Genomic DNA, 22,207 nt, shown 5'->3' with positions numbered 1-22,207 from the left:
ATTTCTTTTAGTTTGTTGTGAGTAAAGCAGATATAGAATAGACATTATTGTTGTTTCATTAGTATTATGCATGATGTGTGTTTTCTAATGTATGTTGAGAACAGGACTCTACAGGACAGGTCCACCACTTTGGGTCAGACTAAGTTACCTCAACTGTTTGATGGATTGCCATTACGTTTGGTACACAGATTCATTGTTATTTTATCTTATCTATATTTTCTATGCCCTACTAACTTTGTGAGACTTTTCATTTAGTGTCAAACGTTCAGTTTGTCCAATACTTTGGTTTGTGACCTGCAAAACTAATGATCTTCCCGTCGACCTCAGCTGTACTTTGTGTTCAGCGCTGATTATGCAAACATGCTAAACTAAAGATGGTGAACACGGTAAACATTACAGCTGCTTAACATCAGCATGTTAGTTTTGTCATCGTACGGCTTCACAGAGCCGCTAACGTGTAGACTCTCGGGTTTGTTTATCACAAATGAAGACATCTGCAGGCTTTTAAAAGCTCCAAAACAATTTGAGAAGAGAACGTCGCTCTCTGCTTGCAGCTCATACATATATGGAAACTATCACAAGGGATTGTGCGTGGACATTGTTTCACTTTAAAAGGTCGCAGGTCTGCAGCAACCGCACTAAACGCAAGATTTACAAATAAAACTCTATTCAGCCACCGAATAACATTCATATATTCATATGCTGTTGCCCCCACCCCCCAAAAAGATACTCACCCACTCACTTTCTGAATTCTGCCAGAATTTATTTTCAGGAAATGTAAAGTAGGCGTGTGCCACATCCCACTGCTGCTGTCCTCCATTCATGGAAATCTGCATCTTGCCTCCTTGTGTTGTGTTTTGACTGAGTGGGTGTGCACTAATGGTCAAAACGGCTTGAAGTTGCCCAAGGCCATTAGCTTGTTTCTTTTCTGTGTGAGTGGGTGAGTCTTAGAGATACTGTAAAACTGGCAGAGGGGTTTGGTGAGTCTTCGCTAATGGCCTTCAGTCGAGGTGTTGCAGTTGTTTTAAGCTGAGGGCAGTTCTACCGTAGTAAATACTTATTGTGGATCTCAGAATGCTTGTTTTCCTGTTTGGACTGTGTGCACAGTGTTAAAGTGTTGATGGTAGTGGTGAGGCTGTGAAGTTTGTTAAATGTCTTAGTTGTCCTTCTTTTTACGACTCACTTCAAAAGGCCATTGGTAGTTATTTATTAAAGCTGACACACACTGCACTGCTGAGTGGTATTCAATTTAATATGACTCTCTTTCCGTAGCTGCGTTGGTGATTGTGATTTAGTGTAGTTGCAGTTTGAAGTGCCGGTGCACTAGTTGCAAAAACTGCAAGATTAATGTTGCGCAGGGAAGATATTTTTCTGACACTACAAACTGCTGGGAGACGGCTCATATTACCATCCAGTCATGTGGCTTGTCTGCCATCAACAACAAGCCAAAGATCCAGTCAAATCTAAGATATTTGTATTGTATAACATGCACACACACACACACACACACACACACACACACACACACACACACACACACACACACACACACACACACACACACACACACACACACACTTATTATCCACTCAGGTGCATCTTTGATCAGTTAGTGGAAGAGTTTGTGTAAATAGAAGAACTTTGTAAAAGATAAAAGTACTCAAATCCTTTAGAAACACAGAAAGGAAAGTGTGTTTTTATATATGGATATTACCCTCCTGGTACCAATCAGTGAATACTATTGAATGTTATAGTTTTATGTCAGCAGCACGAAGACTTTTGCACATTCACACACATTTAGTTTTTTGTCAAGGCGTACATTACGACTGAATGACCTTGTAATACTTTTAAGATGACAAGTGACCTTAATATCAAGTAGTATAATGCTGTATGTGCTGCTTGACTATGATGTCTACAAGAATAAGGACTCCAACGTTATTAATAAAATGAGTGCAAGTGATCAACAGTGTGCAGGTTTGACTTAACATGTTAAATCTCATAAAATAAGCACCATCACTACTAAACTAACTTAACGACCTTAGTTACATAAATGTGAAGAATTGCTTTAGATCTCTGCCTGAGTACCACAATGTTTGGATCCGAGGACTCCCCTCACACGCACACAAAGTGAGCGTAAGCAGTACTTTCAATTTGACAAATTACTGTAGAGCCCTAGAGTTGATGTACAGCCTTTTCGACCTGCACAGTAGGGCAGGTACATTGCCTTCATGTTTTATGTATAACGGTATTATGAACACCCGCCCCCTCAATGCTTCTGCAGAAACCCGTGAAAATATTAAGCCAGGAACCCAGAGAGGACTTGGTTTCACTGCTCCCCTCAGGTATGAATCATGGAGCGAGGCATGGTGATCATTACTGTGCTGTGTTATTATTGTAAAGCTGCTCCAGAGCTACTCAGCCAATTGCATCGTCTCCTCTTCCTCACAGAAAAGCTTTTGCATGGAAAGGGTTGAGGGAACAGTGACATTCATGAAGGTCATTGTACCACAGGATATTGCAGTAAAGCAGTTTGCAGGGCTTGAAATTGCTATAACCAGTGGCAAAATTCAGATCCTGTTAGAAAAGTGTTTTCTCCGTTTAAATGTTTCACTTGCAGTGACACTGGAGCGTTCAGAGGCCACACATGCACAGAGACTGCAGCATAGGCACGCTCGATTGTCTCTTTTGAGTACAGCAACGCAGACTGCAGATAAGATGAAACATGACACAGCCTCCATCTTCACCTGGTTATGGCACTCCTGCACCGCCTCGGGCTCCGATTTATGCTCTGTTAAAAAGCGGCAGTGAAATGTAAAAGATGTGTCAGGATGCCTGAAGGAAGAGCGCGAGTCTTCCCGTCCTTCTCGGCAACTGAGCCCATTAAAGAGTCTTTCCATTAAAGAGACGAGCACTTTAGTTAAGAATGAATGCTGTGGGTAAAGTGTCCACATCTTTTTTTTAGTTCACACCTACTTAATATGATAACAGATTCATATTGACTGTTCTTGCAGGCTGTGGTGTATTTTGTGTAGTTGATAATAAAATCAATATACTGAATGTCTCTCTTTTCTTGAGTCATTTGTCGGCTAACAGTGTATTGTGAAAAAATATCCATAGGAACAAAATGTAAGTTGTATCCTGTAATGGCATTCCCATGGAGATTTAAAGAGCATGAACATGAAATACAATCCAACAGCCTATAACGGTTTCAACCACCTGACACAGCTCACCACCCTCTCTCCACTTTCACTGTAGTAAGAGCAGCTGTTGCTCAGTTTGTGGATAGGGTTGGTGGTTGGCTATAGAGTTGGGGGTTTGCTCCTCTTTACTGTACTAGTGCAAGACACTGGAATCTAAGAATCTATGGGTTCAAACAGACAAGCCCAACACAGCTCTAGACTTTCACGTTACCTGAAGGCCACATTATTAGTTCTCTGACACGCTTGTAAAACTTAGGTTTTGCAAGCCAACGCCTACATTTTGTTGCTCCTAAAGTAGTGTTATGGTAAGGATGGCCTCTGAGCGAGGTGAAGGTCCTGAACGATACCACGGCGTTACCACGGTTTTGCACGCAGCGGGTAAGCGGAGGGGTATTCAGTTGGTGGCAATCTGCAACCGCATCGCTAGATGCCGCCAAATCCTACACACTATCCCTTTAAAATGTATCTGCATTCATATGCAGATATCAGTTTAACTCCAAATCCATTCTCGCTCACAAATTGCTAATCAGATTGTAAACAACGACCGACCGAATAAATAAATAAATAAATACAGTAAACAAAAACATTTCGTAATAATTATGTTCAAATACCAAATCTATTGGTCTACATTTCTATGTATTTATTTATTTATCTACATATTTGAGATTGCTTTTAGCTTTGAAAGGCGCTTTATAAATACAATTTATTATTATTATTATTATTATTATTATTACTATTATTATTACTATTACTATTATTATTATTATTATTATTATTATTATTATTATTATTATTATTATTATTATACAGTGTGTCCCTGCAGAGTATTATGAGTAAAGTCACCACCAGAAAGCTAAAGTGTGCAGAATATTTAAGTAGAGATATCATCTCCCCCCCCCCCACAGGACTTGAATGCAGCACAAAACAGCCCGAGTGAGCGCGAGAGAGAGAGAAAGAGAGAGAGAGCGCGCGCGGCAACAGCGCAGATGAGCCCCAATGAACAGCAGCCGGGTCCTCTTTCAAACTAACACACACACACACACACACACACACACACACACACACCGCGCTCTACATCCCACACTCACAAATGCCAGGACACTCATACACATGCAATCCAATAACGAGAGCACCGCCAGTCCGAGCTGCCTGCCGCTGCCGGTGGCAGCCCTGACCGCTTCTCCGAGACACAAAGCCGGGAGCCCGCTGTGAGAGGAGCCGCTGCTGCATTTCTAGCACAAAGGAGAGTTGAGCAGCAGAGCCAAGCAGGGGCTTCATTTGGGAGGCGGTAGATAATTCAACAGCAGTGCTGGGAGGATAAGAAACAGCGAGAGGAGGGAAGGTGAGTGAATGCAGTCAAGTACAGCTGCTGTTGCTGCTACTGCTGCTGCTGTTGGAGGAGGAAGAGGAGGAGGAAGCTCAGTGTTCAGTGTCTGGAGAGGCTGGAGGAGCAACAATATCCTGCACACAGACCCACAGTCACAGCAGACGGCCAGCATTGATCAAAGCACCTCCAGGCTTACAGATGTGGAAGAAGCGCTGTGCAAGTTCTAGTCCTGGGTGAGCTAACTTCTCTCTCTCTCTCTCTCTCTCACTCGCACACACACACACACACACACACACACACACACACACACACACACACACACACACACACACACACACACACACACACACACTCATCTGGTGGTCCACTTGATGTGCTGACGGACACTTTTACACACCACAGAGATATTTGAGTTGAGAGATTATGCACATGGGGTTAATCTTTTGTGTTACTTTCCTGTGCTGACACTTCCCTTTCATCCACATCTCAGTGGTCAAGGCTCACTTACACATGATGACCTGCTGAGGATAAAAAATTCACCCTGTGATAACTGTGACACAGTTTGCCCCCTCAGCCTCTTCTCACACTGTCATGGTGCAGTCCCGTCTGATCGATTTGCTCTCTAACTCTAATCGACATCGGGTCTCATTACCTCACGCCGCCTGTGCTTTTTCTATTGTCATCTTTCAGATTTTGCATCCATGCACGCACAGTCACTCTGTGTGCTCCCATGTGTGTCTTCGGCTACCAGTTCTCAATGAGGTTTTAATGATCTTAACGTGGGACAGAAAGGGGAAGGCAGCCTTTGATCGATCCCTGCAGTCATCCCAGTGTGAGAGGCTCGGTGCCGGTTGTCAGTGTGACACATCTGAGCCTCTGCCTGTGTTTGCTCAGCCCTCTCCTCTGTTGTTGCCTTTATTGTTGCTCTGTTCAGTCCTTATTGCAGTCCTAGAAATAATCTGTTTTATAAGGAAGGTCTTAATACAATTCTGTCATGGTTTACCACTGTCCCGGCATTTCTTGCATACATTAGTCTATACATAGATTGCAAAAACATCTCACTCAATGCACATTATAATTGAGACTGCACAGCTGTCATTCTGTTTCTAAGATCATTTAAAAATAGAAATACACTTGCTGTGCATTTGATGGTGGCCACAACTTTAATGGGGTTTTCTTTAACTAGGGAGGTGACATGAAATTAGGGATAAGATCCACGGGCAGCGACACGCAACAGAAGTCCCTGACAGGATCCGATCCACGGACATTATCGTGCTCAATGCCTTAAACCCTTCGACCACCAAGACACCCCCTTAACAGGGATTTCTACGTGATTTTCATCTCATAAGTCGCAGGCAGTAGTTTTAGTGTGTTGCTTCATGGGGCATTTCACTTGCACTGTGAGAGATCTTTTTATTCATGTCACTACTGATCCCCAACAGATCTGTGAGTGTGAAACCAATCACAATAATGCACATACCTGCTGAATTGTGCATCTTTTAATTTTTCATTGCCAGTACATTTCTGTAATTAAAACTCCCAACACTTCATCATCCTCACTGTGTTGCTCGGCTCGTGTGCGCAGTGAATGAGGCATTCGCTGGTTTGTTTACCATCCAATTAAACATCTCAGACTTTTATTCCTGTGAGAGGATTAGGTAAGAAGTTGGGGACTGGATCTGGATCAGATGTTGCTCAGGCGACGTCCTGTTTGCCCTTTTGAAATGTGTGAAATAATGGGTACTGTGTAAAGTGCTTTCAAATTCATTCATCAAATTAAGATTAAACTTGTTTTACACGTGTCATTGTCGTCACTTCGTGTCGTGAGCCACAGTAGCTGCTCCTGTGTAAAAATCAACAGGAGAAACCAGCGTTAAAGTGAATGCAATTATACAACAGCACTTAATGGTACCCAAGGTGCTACTTAGCCTCTCTATTTGACAGATTTATGTGTCAGTAATGAAATGTCTGCTGGCAAGTCTATGCGGCCCTCAGAGTGCATTGTTGAATCAGGCCTGTTAGTCTCGTCCATTACTACTCCTACACTTACCTTCTCATTTTGATGCTTTTCGCTGCAGCGTAAAGCTGTCAGCCGTGCTCAATAGCGACATTACCTCAGTTTAACACGGCCAATGCTCGTCCTCATTGTTTTCAACTCTGGAGTATTTATGAGGGCAGTAAAGCAGAGATGCATCCACTGTCAGCAAGACGAGGGCATTGCTGCTGTTACGGAGAGAGCAGTGCGGAGCGACGAGGGAGGAGAGGAAGGAGGAAAAGGAGCGAGCGCCCCTGTGAGTGGCTGTCAGATTCTGCATGCACACTTGCATGTCAGCTGTCGTGGTTAAGACGTCCAGCTGGAACGATCAGGGGCCTGTGTACGCTGGCCGTGCTCCCACTCACAGACTACTGTAATGCCATTATAGATGTTCAGATGAGGTTGTAACCTCAATGCAGAGCTTAGAGAGAATTTGGGCCTTTTACAAGTCTTTTATTTCCAGAGTTGATTGCTTCATTTCACATTTATCCTGACGATAGAGGCTGGCTGACCTCGATACCCGAGAGCAGTGGTTTCCAACCTCTTGTTGTACCTCTTCATCGACTCCAGTCGTTATGCTTGAAATAGTCTTATGGATGTTGATTTTATTGAACTAAACAATATTTAAAAAGAATGTGACTATAAAAGTGGGTGTATAGAATATATATTATATACAATCAATCTGTCAATGTTTGAGTGGATTTAAGTTTTCATTCGTATTACTAACACTTTTATCCTGTACTTTAAGCTATTCCAACCATTAACCACTTACTTTCATCTGACTATTTCTATAATTTATTCATAATGTTTAGCTAACGGCTTCTCTGCTCGCTTGCGTACTACTTTTGATGAATTGCAACATGTGTTGTCCTCGGTAAGGCAGAGCAATAATGAACTGCACACTGCAGATTGTCTCATTTCTTTAAATGACTTTAATGGAGCCTCTAGTAACTATAGAGCTTTCTTTATGTTTTGTGAAACCAATAGGATCAAAGCAAAATAAATACGTCTACCCAGTACATTATAGGAGATGAATAAAGGTACTCTGATGGTGAGTAGTCCATTTATTTCCTTCTGAATGTGTGTTTTGCTTTTTGAAGATGTTGCAATGTATGCCAGTGCCTTCTCGGAAAATATGTGTCTATAATTTAAAGATAGTCTATAATTCGCTTCCATACATTTCTTGTTGCATAACCTGTTATTAGATTGTATGGCAGATTACACCCACAAATCAAATCAAATGTATTAATATAGCCCAATATCACACATTACACATTTGTCTCGGTGGGCTTTCCAGACTGTACAACATACGACCCTCAGGGAGAGCAACTGAGATCCAATCCCTGGACGGACAGACGTGCAATAGATAGATAGATAGATACTTTATTAATCCCGAGGGAAATGTAGGCATCCAGTAGATGTCGTGTGTTGAGAATAAACAACATAGTGAAAATACAACATAGACAATCCATGACAGAAATGATGATGTGATCGTATATGAAAAAGGTGAATCCAGGACGATGTCAAAATAAGCTTCCAGGTGCCTCCAAAAAATAATACAAATAAATAAATAAAGTGCAACAGGTGCAGCCATGATTCATGATCTAGACGTAACCTTTACCAGTGGCAACCTGCCAGATGAGAGACACGGAAACTCTGGGGATGATGCCCCGGATGCTGAGTCAGTAACATGCATTTTAGGGACATGAATGCATACAGATAGAGAGGAGAGAGATGGGGAAAGGAGGAGGAGAGAGGTGTAAATCACCCAGTAGTCTAAGCCTATAGCAGCATAACTAGGGGCTTGGCTCAAGCAAGCCTGAGCCAGCCCTAACTATAAGCTTTATCAAAGAGGAAAGTCTTTAGCCTGCTTAATGTGGAGAGGTTGTCTGCCTCCCGAACACAAACTGGGAGCTTGATAGCTGAAGGCTCTGGCTCACATTGTACTTTTGGAAACTCTAGGAACCATGAGTAACACTGTCATAGAGCTTCAGGATCATCCAGCACAAGCACTTATCCAGGCTCTGACCATTTACGTAAACCAGAATGGCTTTCTTACACTTTTCTAAATGCTTTTCCCTAGTTCCCTCTTTCTCTATGTTTCGTAGAACTCATTTCTAAGCTAAATTGACTAATTTAAGCCGATGACAGGCCCTTTGTGACTTTTTTGGACTGGCTCAGGAGCACTGGATCCGCGGCGCAGATGAGATACAGAGAGGAAGCGGAGGGGTGAGAGGAGTTTTTGCTCTTTTATTCTTGAGGTCTCTGGAAGGTAGTATGTGTGATGAAATGGCCGTAGCATTACATAACAACTAAATGGGAGGCTAAGGAGTCTCATGAGTCTTGCTTACACACTTAAGAGGAGTTCAGACGCTACAGAGTTTGTCCAATGCTTCTGGGGACGTGTGAAGCAACGGAGACGATCCTGGTTATGTTCATTTACACTTAAGCCTGCTGAAAGATCAACAATTAAAGCCCTTGGTGTGAGTGAGTAACAGAGAGCTCTGTGTCTCCAACACCGAGCTGTGTTATGGGAAGAAGTGTCAGATATTTGTGGAGTTTATATACTTGTCGCTCTCTCCGGCTCATTACATTTTATGTATTTCTATTGCTGCTGGCAGCTTGAAGTGCTGCAGCCGTCCAGCCATAAAACAATATTCTCCAGTATGAATCGACCATCATGACGGAGCATATTTGCGTTGTTTTCGCCGCTGTGTCCGCCAATTCTTAGCTTCCTCTTGAATGCGTGCTTACGATCTGGCACCTGTACGCTACATTTATAGTATTTATATAGGGTTGGCTAAGAGGGAGTCAATACATAGTTTTTTTATTTATCCTACTCATTCATTCATTTAAAGGACAATTAAATAATAACAAATGATGTAATAGTGATGATGATGATGTAATCATTCTGCACATCACATGATTATACATCTAAATCACAGGTAAGATAAACTAAACCAAAGATGTAATATCACAGTTACAGAAGAGATTTAATAGAATGAATACTTGTTGTTCGTTACATCATTTGTATTATAATTGTAATTTATAGAGCAGATGTGAATGATATAAAACTCATGCCTTCTCTAATGCTGAAACAGTCCTCATAAAACCCCACAGAAATGCTGTATTTTTAAAAAAGAAAGAGAAATGACTCAACAGACTCAGTAAACCTACAGGGAAAGTTGCTGCCATGTCACAACTCTCCCTAACCCTAACCTCTCTGCAAGCTGGGGGAGGCAGTTAACCAGAGTAAAGGGCATTTGCACTGCAGTATATCCGTTACATGCAGCACTATTAGCTTATGTGATCCCTGCAGCATCCAGCCTTATCTTCACTAACACCCAATTACACAATTCTAATTTGTCCCGAGTCAAATGCATTGCAGCTGCATCAGCAAATCCATATAGTACGTCTCAATTAGATATAACCTTTATCTCGTCAGTACTTTGTATAAACACTGAACACTGAGAAGTCTCCTTCAGTCTTGTTTTGAGAAATGTTTGTGAGAGCTATCAAGATGTTTGTCTTTAAACTCGCTCGTAACTGTCGGATCATTAATAACTGCGTGTATATTTAGTCAGAATTAAAGTCCATATTTTGAAAACCTGTGGATAAAAGCGTAAATTTAGAGAAAATGTTCTATTTTGTATAAACCAAGTGGTATATTCCAGACATTACTACTTACTATGCTTCCCTCCAGCTCAGTTATTAACCACATGTGTAGCAGCTGAGCCAGGCAGATGTGGCTTACTGTATTTTGAACCACTGAAGAACCAGCAGTGTCCTCTGGGTTGACTCAAGTTGCACACATTTCTGTCTCTCCATGGGCCCCGCACCGAGATAGCTCTTTAATCAGCCGTCTTTAATTATGTAATTAGGTTTTTGTTGTAAGACTGACTCCGAGGTCTGAGCTACCACACACACATTCACCGTGTTTCATTTCCTTTTTGCCTCAACACTGAAACATCACACGGCTTTGTGGCATTTAGACAAAAAACATCCTGTGATTGGATTGCAATCTAATTCAATTCAGATGCCTGTAGCTGCACACACATGCACACACTCATCACGTCACCAGCCTGTCCTAATTGATTTTGAAGTGCTTGACGATCAAAGGTAGCTAATTTTTTCTTTTTATTCCGTCATGGTGTCCCCTCAGCCCTGAACCTACTAATGAGCGAGACTCTAATGAGAACTTTTCATGTTGTGGTCAGACGCACTTAACGCTGTGCAAGTGCATGATTAATTAATCCTTCTTCAATCGGGTCCCGTCACCCTCAACAGTGAACAGCGTTCGACTGAATGATCGTGAGGTGATGATGACCAAGATTAATGTGATTTACTTTACGTATGCGTTTTGTTCATGGAGCTCTCAAGCATTGTTTTCTTCCCTCATTAAGACTTTTTTTTAAACCTATTTTAAATATCCGTGCGAGCCGTCTAAATGGTTTAAAATGAAGATTCATTTTCCCTTTTTTGCATCTTCACATCGGCCCATAACCCCCAATGCTCCTCTGTCTCCGTGGATCACACTGTCAGATCTAATCTCCCTTTCAGCCGCTGAACATAAATCAGATAATCAGTTGATCAAATCATTTTCCTGAAGTGGAGATCAGTAGAACTGAGGGCTGAGAGCGAACTGCTCAGTGAGGCCGCTTCCCCTCCCTTGCACTTCACTTCATCCGACCTCCCTGTTTCTTTATGCGTCGCTCTTTGGTTCTTCGTACTTTTTTTTAAGGTTGCATAATTAACTTCTCCACTGGCCAAATAGCTAATGAATGTGCAATCATTTTACCAGCCGCTCGATAGATTACTATTGTTTATTTTGCCCTGATGAGTGATGCAAATCTACTAGCCACTTGCATATTCTTTTGGGAATCACGTTTATTTGTAAGTTAGGGGAGAGTTAGAGAAAAGATCAACCCCACTCTTGTGTCTGTAATAACTTTCAGCTACAGCAAGCAGCTGGTTTGCTTAACTAAGCACAAAGATTGGAAACGGGAAAACAACAGCTTGCCCTGCTCTGTCCAAAAGTAACAAAATCCGCCTACAATCCCTAATTAACACATTGTATCTTGTTTTTTTTAAATATGTGCAGAAACCACAGTGTAAAAAGGACAATTTGCTGTTTTATGCGGGGTTATGTGCCGGGCAACAGTAGCCTGAACAGCAACACCAGCTAAAAGACTAACATGTAGCTAACCTTCTACTGCGAGCTAACTTCTACAGCCGTAATGCATGCAAGAGATCATTTGCATCAGCATTTGAGATTTTGAGCACCAGAGGGATTACAAAGTCTCAATGATGTGGAGGTTGCACCGACTCGAGGTCAGAAATGTCCTGTTGTACTTTAGTGTTCATAGTGTTCATTAGTGCTTTTGAGCTTGTAGCTCGGAGGTGTTGAGACCATCTGCCAGCTGACAAACACTGAAACGCATCACTTCATTACTTCATTATGATTTGAGCTGGGTTGCTATTTAACCGAGTGACCTTTTAGTTTGACGAGAAATTGAATCGTTTTCATTAATCTGGATATTTTGTGAAAATGTTGAACTTGGCAGTTTTGAATACGGATTAAAACTAAAGATGATGTCGGTAATGGTTTTAATTCCAGAGCGTGCTTTATTAATACCAGTGCAGAGTGTTTGAATGATATAATGACAAGCTAATGAAGGAAAACTAATGCTATATTTTAGTTTTTAACATTGCAGGACTGAAAATCATTCGGCATTTTATTGTGCAGGCGTGTTTGTGCATGCACGGTGCGAGAAGCGAGTCGGTCTCTTCATGCAGCCCCAGAGAGGCGGCAACATATTTTAAGGCAAAAGCCTTCTTCCAGCATCCCGTTTGAAGAGGATGTCAAAGCTTGGAAGAAAATCTCTCCCTTGCTTTGGTTCTGCATCATTTGAAATATTAAATCTGCAGCTTTTATGTGTCCATGTGCAACTGTGACAGATGGGTGTGATGAGATAGAGCTTAAAAGACTGTGTTTCCTCTTCCCTCGCCTCCTTCCTCTCGTCTTCCGCTTTCTCTCCTTGAGAGCATATGGATTTGGTTTGCCTGTCAGGAGGTGCTTGATCAGAGGTAGTCTTGTGAGAATCTTTCCTTTTGAACTAACTCCCAGCTGTGGCCAGTTTCTATCCTGTTGTTTGGGGCATTGTAGAGGCTTTAATGTGCTCGTGAAAGACTGTGCTCAGACCATTTCTATCTGTGGGGGCAGGTTGCATGCTGTCTCTGAGACGTAAAGGGTTATGCTTGTCAGAGTAGATCACAATCTGTGGATCTATGTGTCTGAATATCTCCCATGCATGCCATATGTACATAAACACATCTGTGTCTATGCAATGTCCTCCTGCCACGTTCCCTTTGTCTGACAGGTGTCCTTTGATCTGTGCTGTTTGCCACACTTTGAGGTGAAGAGGACAAGCTGCTCCTGGACATCAGGGTTATGAATTTATCATGGGGAGCCAGTAGAGACACAGCGAGACTGGTGTTGCATGTGGCTGAGGCTACTTCTTCACTCGCCTTCAATGGTTAGGAATGAATTATTCATCTTTTTTAGTTTTATTTCTTAGAAAACATTGATCTGCCTGCATGACAGTCGGCCTGCATGACAGCACAGAACCTGCCTCACATCTTTCAAAGACAACCCTGCCAGCTTCCCTTTCCCTCTGTCCCATACACACCGTGTACACCCATAGCCTTCTTTCAAAGAATCTTCCTTTTACCCTCCCACTGCCTCTCCCTTTTGTCTCCCGTTGAAACGTCTCATCAGAGCCACTTTCAACGGATCTCTCGACTCTCTGTGTGTCGGGAAGGCGGCTTCTGCATGTCAGAGGAAACAGTTTCAAAAGAGGCGGTGAATAATTTGTATGTCAGGATGTCGCTGCGGTTGTGTCTGTTTGCATGGACGAGGCTTTTATTTTTATATTTTTGGTGCGGTGCAGTGTGTGCAGTGCATCCGATGCTAAGTTCCTGTGTGATGTCAGAACAGATCTATGTTTAATGTGCAGGCAGCGCCCAATTACTCTGTGCCCAAAGCTGTACCTAGAGACTTTAAAGAGGCCCCTTTGCATGCTAGATAACCATGATGTCGTAATCCGCTTCAGACTTGGTTGGTGAGATGGCGTGGCTCGGCGACCCCCCCCCTTTAAGGACACTGATTGCTCATCCTCTGCTCTGGTGTCGTTGATGTTTGTTGTTTGCTCTGGGGTAAATTTCCCCCTGAACAGTTATTTGAAGCCCATGTCTCGGCTTCTCTTTTATTTCAGAGAATTTGAGATTCTCTGTGAAGAGCACATGGACACCCCTCCTCTTTGGTGCCTCTTCATCCCTCTCTTCCTCCTAGAGGCCTTTTTTATAAGAGCAGCTGAGTCACTCTTTCCTCCCTCTCTTCATCCTCAATCTGCACTCGCTCCGCCTTCCTCCACCTTCCTTCTGTTTCCCCTCACTAAGCCTTCGTCACAGGAGCTGACAACCTGTGCCACTTGCCAAGGTTCACTTTTATCTCCCTGCAGAGCCTCAGCTGAGAGTTTGTATCCGTGTCAATTTTTGCATTTAGTAGTGTTTATGTGTGCATATTTGTGATTTTTACTGTCAGCATGCCTGTCTCCTATTAGTGAGAGTCGTAGCACGGACAGCAGCAGCTCACTCATTGATGGAATCTCTCTCTCTCTCTCTCTCTCTCTCTCTCTCGTTGAGATTTTCACCAGAGAGATAAGAGAGTGCGGCTGTCAACCACACACACACACACACACACACACACACACACACACACACACACACACACACACACACGCGCGCGCACACACGCACACACACACACACACACACAGTTACAGTCTGCGCTCCTCTGAAGTGCCTCACTTTTGACAAATCCATTTCTAAGGCTCTCCTCCTTTCATGGCTCTGTCAGGATGTATAATCCCTTATCACCTCCCTTAAAACCATCTCACATCTCTGCTTTCTGTTTTCATTCTTTAAAAAAAAAAAAGAAATCTCTGTTCTTCTTTTGCTTCTTTTTCCAATTTTATTTCCAGCCCCCTGTTTTCTTGTGTAATAAATGTTTGATGGCATTCTTGTTCCCTTTCGTCTCATTTTCCACCTTCTTGTCTTTTTCATGGTCAGCACCTTCATGCATGCTGCTCTTCTCTTCCACCACTTTGTCTCTTCAAACACTTGACTTCTTGCTTTCTTTTAACAAGAAGCTCTTTGTTGCATTTGCTAATCTCTCAGAAGACGTGGCACAGATACAGGATCTGCTACCTCTTCTACTTCAGCTCATGGCTATAAACAGGCTACCCCTCATTATTTAGTAGGAGAGCGAATGCATTTGTGATTCGACAATGATTTGGCCATTTCTCTGAATGTGATATCGATGTTTGATGATTAATCAACAATTAGCTGCTGATGGGCTGATGGGCTCTTTCTTTGTCTCTGTGCCGTGAGAGCAGATTCAGTGCCAGCGTTGTTGCTTGAGATCCTATAATTACACTATTCTCACATTATTATCCTCAGTGAGTGAGGGAAACATTCACACGAGTATGCAGACACAGTATGTATTGCAAGAGTAGATTATTCACTTTTCATTTCCATTGGTTTCTCACAAACGTGGTCACATTTCAGCCGTGGCTGTTTTGGACAGTCAGTCGTCCCCAATACAGAGCTCGCTGTCTTGGCTGCAGCGAGATTAAAGTTGAGCGGAGGACAGACAGGAAGTGGACCGGGCAGTGTGGCAGTTCCCAACAGCAACAGGATTAGAGGGTGGGACGGTGAAGTAGGCCATACAAACAGGCTCAGCCCCGAAATATGGACAACAGACCATAACACGGACAGAGCTGGATGGCCCAGTACATTTCATCAGCATGTCATTATGCTGTAATCCCAGGACAGCCACTGCATGTGAATCAGACGCAGACAGTTATTGGTCACTTGTGGAGTTCCACCTTGATGCAGAATCACAAGACTTTGATCACAGATGTGCCCTATTTTATCTGAAACTGTATTGTGGTGCAAGATTGCTTTGTGTAAAAAAAAAATGACGAATTCCAATTCCAAAGTGCAAAGCAACAAGTAATCTTGATGTACTCTTTATATCCAGATTTATGTTGTTTGTGTTCATTACAGAAATGCAAGAAGAGCAGGACAGACGTGTCTTCCTCTGGTTGTGTGGGTGTTGTTCCAAGCCAGATGTTAATCGTAGAGAAAAGTCTTCAAAGGAGCAAAACGTTTCAGCTTGTGGGGACAGATGTTTGCCAAAGTTAAAAGGGAAAAGATATTCAAAACAACCAATTAATCTTAGTTTTTTTTAACCATTTTAAATTAGGATGTTCAAATGATCTTCCACAATGTACTGTAAAACCAGGACAAAATAGAATTGATCCAAATGGAAACTGAAAATGTTATTGTGTTCACTTTCAGCAGAGGGGATTTTAATGAGACGTACTACATGAAGTGACATGATACACACTAACGACACTACGGTCCCTCGCTTCTCAGTGAAAGTGATGAGCCTGTGCTGCTCAGAGTCAGTGAAGACGGATGAAAATGAGAGGGTCAGAATGCCAGCTCGCATCATGTTACAGTTAGAAAGGCACAGGAAAATCATAGGCTTTAATGCCTTTAATACAAACGAGCTATTTCAGCCTGAATACTCAGTGACCCAAAATGTAATTAGCATATCCAGAAGCAGCTGACGAAGCACATGTTGCAGTGAGCTCTAACAAGTTGAGTCTGGATATTTATTTCCTCACGGTATGTCTACCAGCCTGTCTTTAACCACAGTGATCCTCTCACACCCTTCACTGACTCTTTCCCATCATATTCTTTCACTTTCTTCATGACCGCCACCTCCATCTTGGTTCTTAAAGGAATACTTTGACATTTTCGTAAATACGCTTATTTACTTTTTTTGCAGAGCGTTAGATGAGAAGCTTAAAAGCAGTCTGTTCGATAAATATGAAGCTAGCGGCAGTAGCCAGTTAGCATAGCTTAGCATAAGGGCAAAACAACAAATTGGGGTTCTGTGTCGGACTATTTCTTGGCCGGGTGCAGCAACAACAAGACTCCAGGAAGTTAATGTTCCCAGCCGAGATATAGTCCAGCACAAACTCCCATTAAAAAAAACACACTGTGTCGTTTTTACACTTTATATATTAAACAAACAAGATATGATGTGTTAATAAGGGAGCTTTAGAAGTGCTGGGAGGCAGATTATCTTTTAGACGGAGCCAAGCTAGTTGTTTCCCTTTGTTTGCAGTCTTTGTGCAAAGCTAAGATAACCGGCTCCTGTCTTTAGCTTTCTATTCACCAAACAGACAAAAGACTGGTATCAATCTTCTCAGGTAAACAAGAACGCAAATAAGCATATCTCCCCAAGATGTCCAAATATTCCTTTTTATATCTTAACCCTCGCTGTACCCCATCTCCCCGCGCCTCAACTTTCTTGGGTTCTTTCTTCCTCCGCTTTCACAGCTCACCTTTAGGTAACTCTGGTGTCATAACTATGGGTGGCCACTCTGTCGCAGGGCCGGCCAACATCCCCGACAACCAAAGTCACCTCCACAGAGTACAGTGTGTGTTGTCACTACACAAGCTGTGTGTCTTTCAGCATTTCAGTGAACTTGGGTGTTTGTGAATGTTGAAGGTGAAAAGCTTCTGCAGACTCTTTTGTGTCTGAAGTTCTTTTCTGAACTTGTTATAACTTTCTGTCTGTTTCAGTTGAGTGAAGCTGAGTCAGTGTTGTGTCTGTCATCATCAGTCGTCTTGAATCACTGTCGCCGTCCCCCAAAGCTGTCAGTTCATGACATGAGTGAGTTACATTTTCAGCTTCAGTTATGTTCATTCAGATCCGCTTTGAAATATGAATTCATTTATTTCTTTGAATTTGTCAAAGATGCAGCTACGACCAAAGGGAAGTGTCTTAGATGTTGGAGAGTATACAAGGATTGTACAAGGAGTGTACAAGGATGCAAGTGCTGAAGTGGCTATAATCAATATATGTACACAATAAATATCAAAGGGTTGCCCATACCGACAGATAATTTTGACTTTATCATGACTTGATGGGGCATTTTAGCTTCTTTTAGCTCATTTAGGTTCACGGCAATCGCTTTTAAAGCGTCGTCTCCAGGCGCAACAGTCAAAAAGCCCTAAAAACCCACTATATGCGACCTACTCAGCGCCAGACAGCAGACTGACTAAGTTAATGACTAGCAGTAGTTTAGCATTTAGCAGCTAAAGTGCCAGATATTTTACTTGGAGACCAAAACAGAGCTAAAATGAGAATTATTTAAGTGCCCCCCATAAATAATTGCAGGTTCAAGCTTCAGTAGTTATGTCCATTTCTTCCATTTGGTTTGGTGAATGCACTCGCTAGAGGACTGAGGAGTTTGACACCCTTGTGGTCATTCGAGTAAAAGCTTAAATTGCTCCAATAGGACGAAAGCTGTTATAACTGTTGTCTCAGTTATAGAAATCTTTGCTAGCGATGCTTGGACGCTGTCTTGTTAGGCTTTTGACAGTTCATGTAGGACTGACAGTGGCTCAGCCAGCTAATCTCTAGAACATTGTGGATGGACAGCTGTAGGGTCTAATATGATGTGAAATACACAGACTCCCAGCTATCTGCTCCATCCGTCTTCCTGCTTATAACAAGTGCTGTTCCCACCTGGGACCTTCAGCAGTACAGAGGCTGATCTGCCTGATTCAGTGCCTTTCAAAGATGTCTCTTCCTGGTTTATTACACGAACAGAACTTTCTCCACCTCACTGCTGTCGAGTGATGAATTATGAATAGATGCCGGATCCAGCTGCACCGCCAGCCAGGCCTGAGGATTACTTTCAATTTGCACACCGCTCCCCTCTCTGCCTCGCCGGCTCGCTCCGCTATACAGACTTCTTTCTCAAGGGACCTTGAGGGCAGTATTAGATTGCCGCCTGAAACTCTAACCCCGCCAATCATATGAAAAGTTTGAGAAATGAATCTCTGGGGACGCTCAATGCACTGAATACTGTATAGTAACACAATGCTGCCCCTGCGTTTGACTCCGACATGAGTGGCATCGCTTCTTACGCCTAGATAACATTTCTGACTTTCTCACAGGAACAGTGCATGTGTAGCTTGTCTCAGATACTCGTTGACTTCAGATAACCGGTTGTAATTGGCCCGGTTGATGAGCAGGCAGCAGGCAGTGAAAGGGAAGTTGAAAGGACAGGGATCTTTTTTAATGAAGCCAATGAGAAGGACATGGAGAGCCTGCAGGCTTCATGAAGGATTAGAGCAGGCTCCAGCAGATTTAGGCTTATGATGCTTCCACAAGTCTCTCAACCTTGAGGGGCTGAAAAAGGACAAGGAGAGCGTTGGAGAGTTTACATCTTTTTTTTTTTTTTACAGTGTACGTGATATGCAATACGTTATACCTTGATCTTTAGCTGCCCTCCATCCAGAGATGTTGGTAAACAAAAGGATTTTTCTAAAGGTCAGTGTCCCCAAGACACTAACCTTTTAATATACAACTCACACACATTACTATGCAGATTGAGGACAGTGTGTGTGTTTGAATATGCATGCCTGTCTGACGGTATCTGCATCTCTGTGCATTCATCCCTTTTTAAATCGGAACACGTAAATCTGTGTGTGTTTGTGATGATGTGAAGTGCAAAGGACTGTAAGCTATTATGTCCCGTCTCTGCCTCTCTGGATGTATGTGGCAGGCCGTGCGAGAATAACGGAGAGTGGAGCCATTTGGCATGGAAAGAGCCAGGGCTGAAGTGATGGCTGGTGACACGGTAGGCAAGCCAGCCAGGCAGGTAATAGATGCCAGCAGAGATACTGATCATACTCACCTCCACCTTTTGATGACTTTGTTTTTGTGGTTCTTGTCTTTGTGCCATCTATCTAAGTGAAAACGGCTTTGGTGATACCTATAAACGGCTGTAGTGGTGCTTTTACAGGGGAAATGAGGTCACATTCAGGACTCCTCTGGGTTTATAGGACTTAAAGTTGGCTGCTAACACAGTAGCTGCTCATTTGAGCTCGCAAACATGATTCTTATTAACCTTTGACCCGGGGATGGATTCATGCTTGGACAGAGAGTCACTTCTTTTGTTTGAAACTGGAGTTTGCGTCTTGATTTATTGCTCCCGACTTATTTTCATATGGGATAACTGTGATGAAATGACCAAGTATTTGTTTATGTTTTCCCTAAGCATTGACGCCAGATGATAAATTGTCATTATTTAGGTCTACTAATTGGGAAGAAGGGAAAACAACGGAAGTAATTCTGTGTTAAATTGCCCCCCAGGTCTCAATTTCACCAGCATAATGGAAATTAAAGAGAGTATATGCAGTAATAGGTTGAACAGGTGCCATGCATACTGAAGCAGGAAAGGCAGAGGAGTTGACTACCATACATTTACTCTAAAGCTATGAGAGTCACAAAGTAACAGATTTTTCCAGGTCATTACATTTAGTATTTGATCACTGTGCTTTCAAGGACACACATCCCGTTGTTAAATGGCCCCTGACACTTTCAAACATGATTGTGTTATTCTCTCCATTCATCAGTTACTGCCAGACCGCTACCTAATCACAAATTATATTTTATTTCTCTTCTTTTTAAAGAGCCCCGAAAGATTTGGACAACGACAAATGAACATTTTTGATCCGTTCAACGAGCACAAGCTATACGTCCGTTCTACAAAGTCCCCCAATTATGTCCCCTCTTTCCGGTTCTGTCACTTCTCTTAGAGAAGTAAGTCGAGTAAGGTGCCTCGGGAGGGGAATGATATTTGGCTGACATACTCTGTTCACAGGGGCTTAAACAGTGGATGGACATTTAATAGGCTAACTGCCAGTGGCAGCCTGTCCGCATGGCAAGCTGGCTGAAGAGACAGACGGGTGGCTGACCGGTGAGGTCATTCCTCTGTGACACCCATATCGTCCTGTCCAGAAGCGGGACCACAAGTGGTCCAGATGACTCCATGTTGCCAATTAGTTTTGTGCCAAAATGACATGGCTGCTATTTAAAAGAAGTGACCGATAATATAAAATGGAAACGTAATGGCTGTTTAAAAATGGAACTTAAAAGAATGACATTTTGGGGGATGCGTTGACTGAATTTTCCATTTCTGTGTAAAGAGGCTAGCTTTATGCTAAGCTAAGCTAACCATCTCCATGCTCCAGCTTCATATTCATCATACAGAACTGAAAAATATAATATGTAACACTTCCGCATTAAAATGTCTAAAAACGACTAAACCTATGTTATATATTTTGTTGAGTTATGTACTTAATTAACCCGAAAACAATTTTCAAACCCAGCGAAATAAGTCCTTTTAATCAAGGTAATGCTCTGTGTCCTTTGGTCGCCTGTCATGGCTTCTTTGCGATTGTATTTTCTTAATTTTTGTTGAGAGATCTCAAGTGGCAGAAAATAAAACATATTTCTGTAGACTGGATCCATTAAGTTCAATTCCCTTAAATAGTAAAGCCTGTTGACTTAAAGGAAATCATCTAATGATAAATATTTATCGTGAATCATTAATGACTATAATTGGATTCTTTTAATAAGCATTAGTCTATTCACCGTGAGCTCTCAAGTCGCACGAGGCCTTAAAATAAACAAGCACAGGATAAATAAGTCTGCCAGCCATGTAATAGTCGTACATTGATATAGCACTGTAATGAATTACTGTTACAGAACGTTGCTAATGAAAATGTGTTCGGTTGTGTGTCGATAACGATAACACTGGGTCCTACAAGCCTCGACTGGCATCATTGAGTGTGTTTGTGTGTTAGACCGGGGGAAGATGTGTCACCCTGTGTTACAGTGACGGCCAGTGGCCTCTCGAAGAGTGGCATCCAACTTAATGTTCTTTTGAGCCACGAGTCCCTTTGTGTCGACTCAAACTGACTGTGCTGGGAGGTTTCGGATTGTGTAGGAACCCCGATATTTGTTTTAATCTTCAGCTGTGAACATGCCGCGGTACAAATTGATAAAGTAACCAGGTCAGGCCCTGTCGTGATGGTGAGTCAGTAAAGCATTACAGCCCCACCTGTCCTCGAATGGGATGAAGCTTTAATAAAAACATGTATTATAATCTCCAGTTATTTTTTTTATTCAGAATAAGTGAACAGACGGACATAATAAAATTGGACACAAATCATAGCAGTAGTTCCACAACAGTATGTTTGTGTTGTAAGGAGACGAGAACATTTTAGGGTCAAGAAAAGCCATGTTCTGTGTGAATGTTGCTTAGTTTATTGAAATACTTCCAAGATTGGAAACACGTCTCAGAGATGCAATGCATTCTGGTCTATTGTGGTTCCAGTTATTGACAAAACTGGTGTCCTCTATAATGAATTTGCTTACTGTCAATACTTGATAGTGGGTCAAACACCTTGTTCTCTTATTAACCTGAAATGTACTGCTGTAATTTAATTAAGAACTGTTATTGATCCGAGGATATCCTGCAATTGGAATATCCTGGTAGTGGAAAAAACAATTACACATAAATGTTGTACAACCTTTGCAGACGAGCAGATTCAAATACACATATACACACTAGTTTAATAAGCACAGCCCGGAGAAAACAGCATACGCTTTGAGTAAAGGTTACAATTAGGGCTGTCAAATTAGTG

The 22,207-nt window shown here is 42.3% G+C and overlaps 1 protein-coding gene across 1 annotated transcript in view; it reads left to right on the top strand.

The window, feature by feature from the left end:
* The first annotated feature begins 4,256 nt into the window (after positions 1 to 4,256).
* Positions 4,257 to 22,207, top strand: part of lingo3a (leucine rich repeat and Ig domain containing 3a) — a 32,736-nt gene continuing 14,785 nt past the window's right edge. The window contains exon 1 of the mRNA XM_029430072.1: positions 4,257 to 4,760. The gene's annotated coding sequence lies outside the window, so the exon portion shown is untranslated. The remainder of the gene's footprint in view (positions 4,761 to 22,207) is intronic.

The sequence above is a fragment of the Cottoperca gobio genome, chromosome 4 (genome assembly GCF_900634415.1).
Source record: "Cottoperca gobio chromosome 4, fCotGob3.1, whole genome shotgun sequence".
In the NCBI taxonomy this organism is placed as follows: domain Eukaryota; kingdom Metazoa; phylum Chordata; class Actinopteri; order Perciformes; family Bovichtidae; genus Cottoperca; species Cottoperca gobio.
This window is presented reverse-complemented; position numbering and strand designations above follow the sequence as displayed.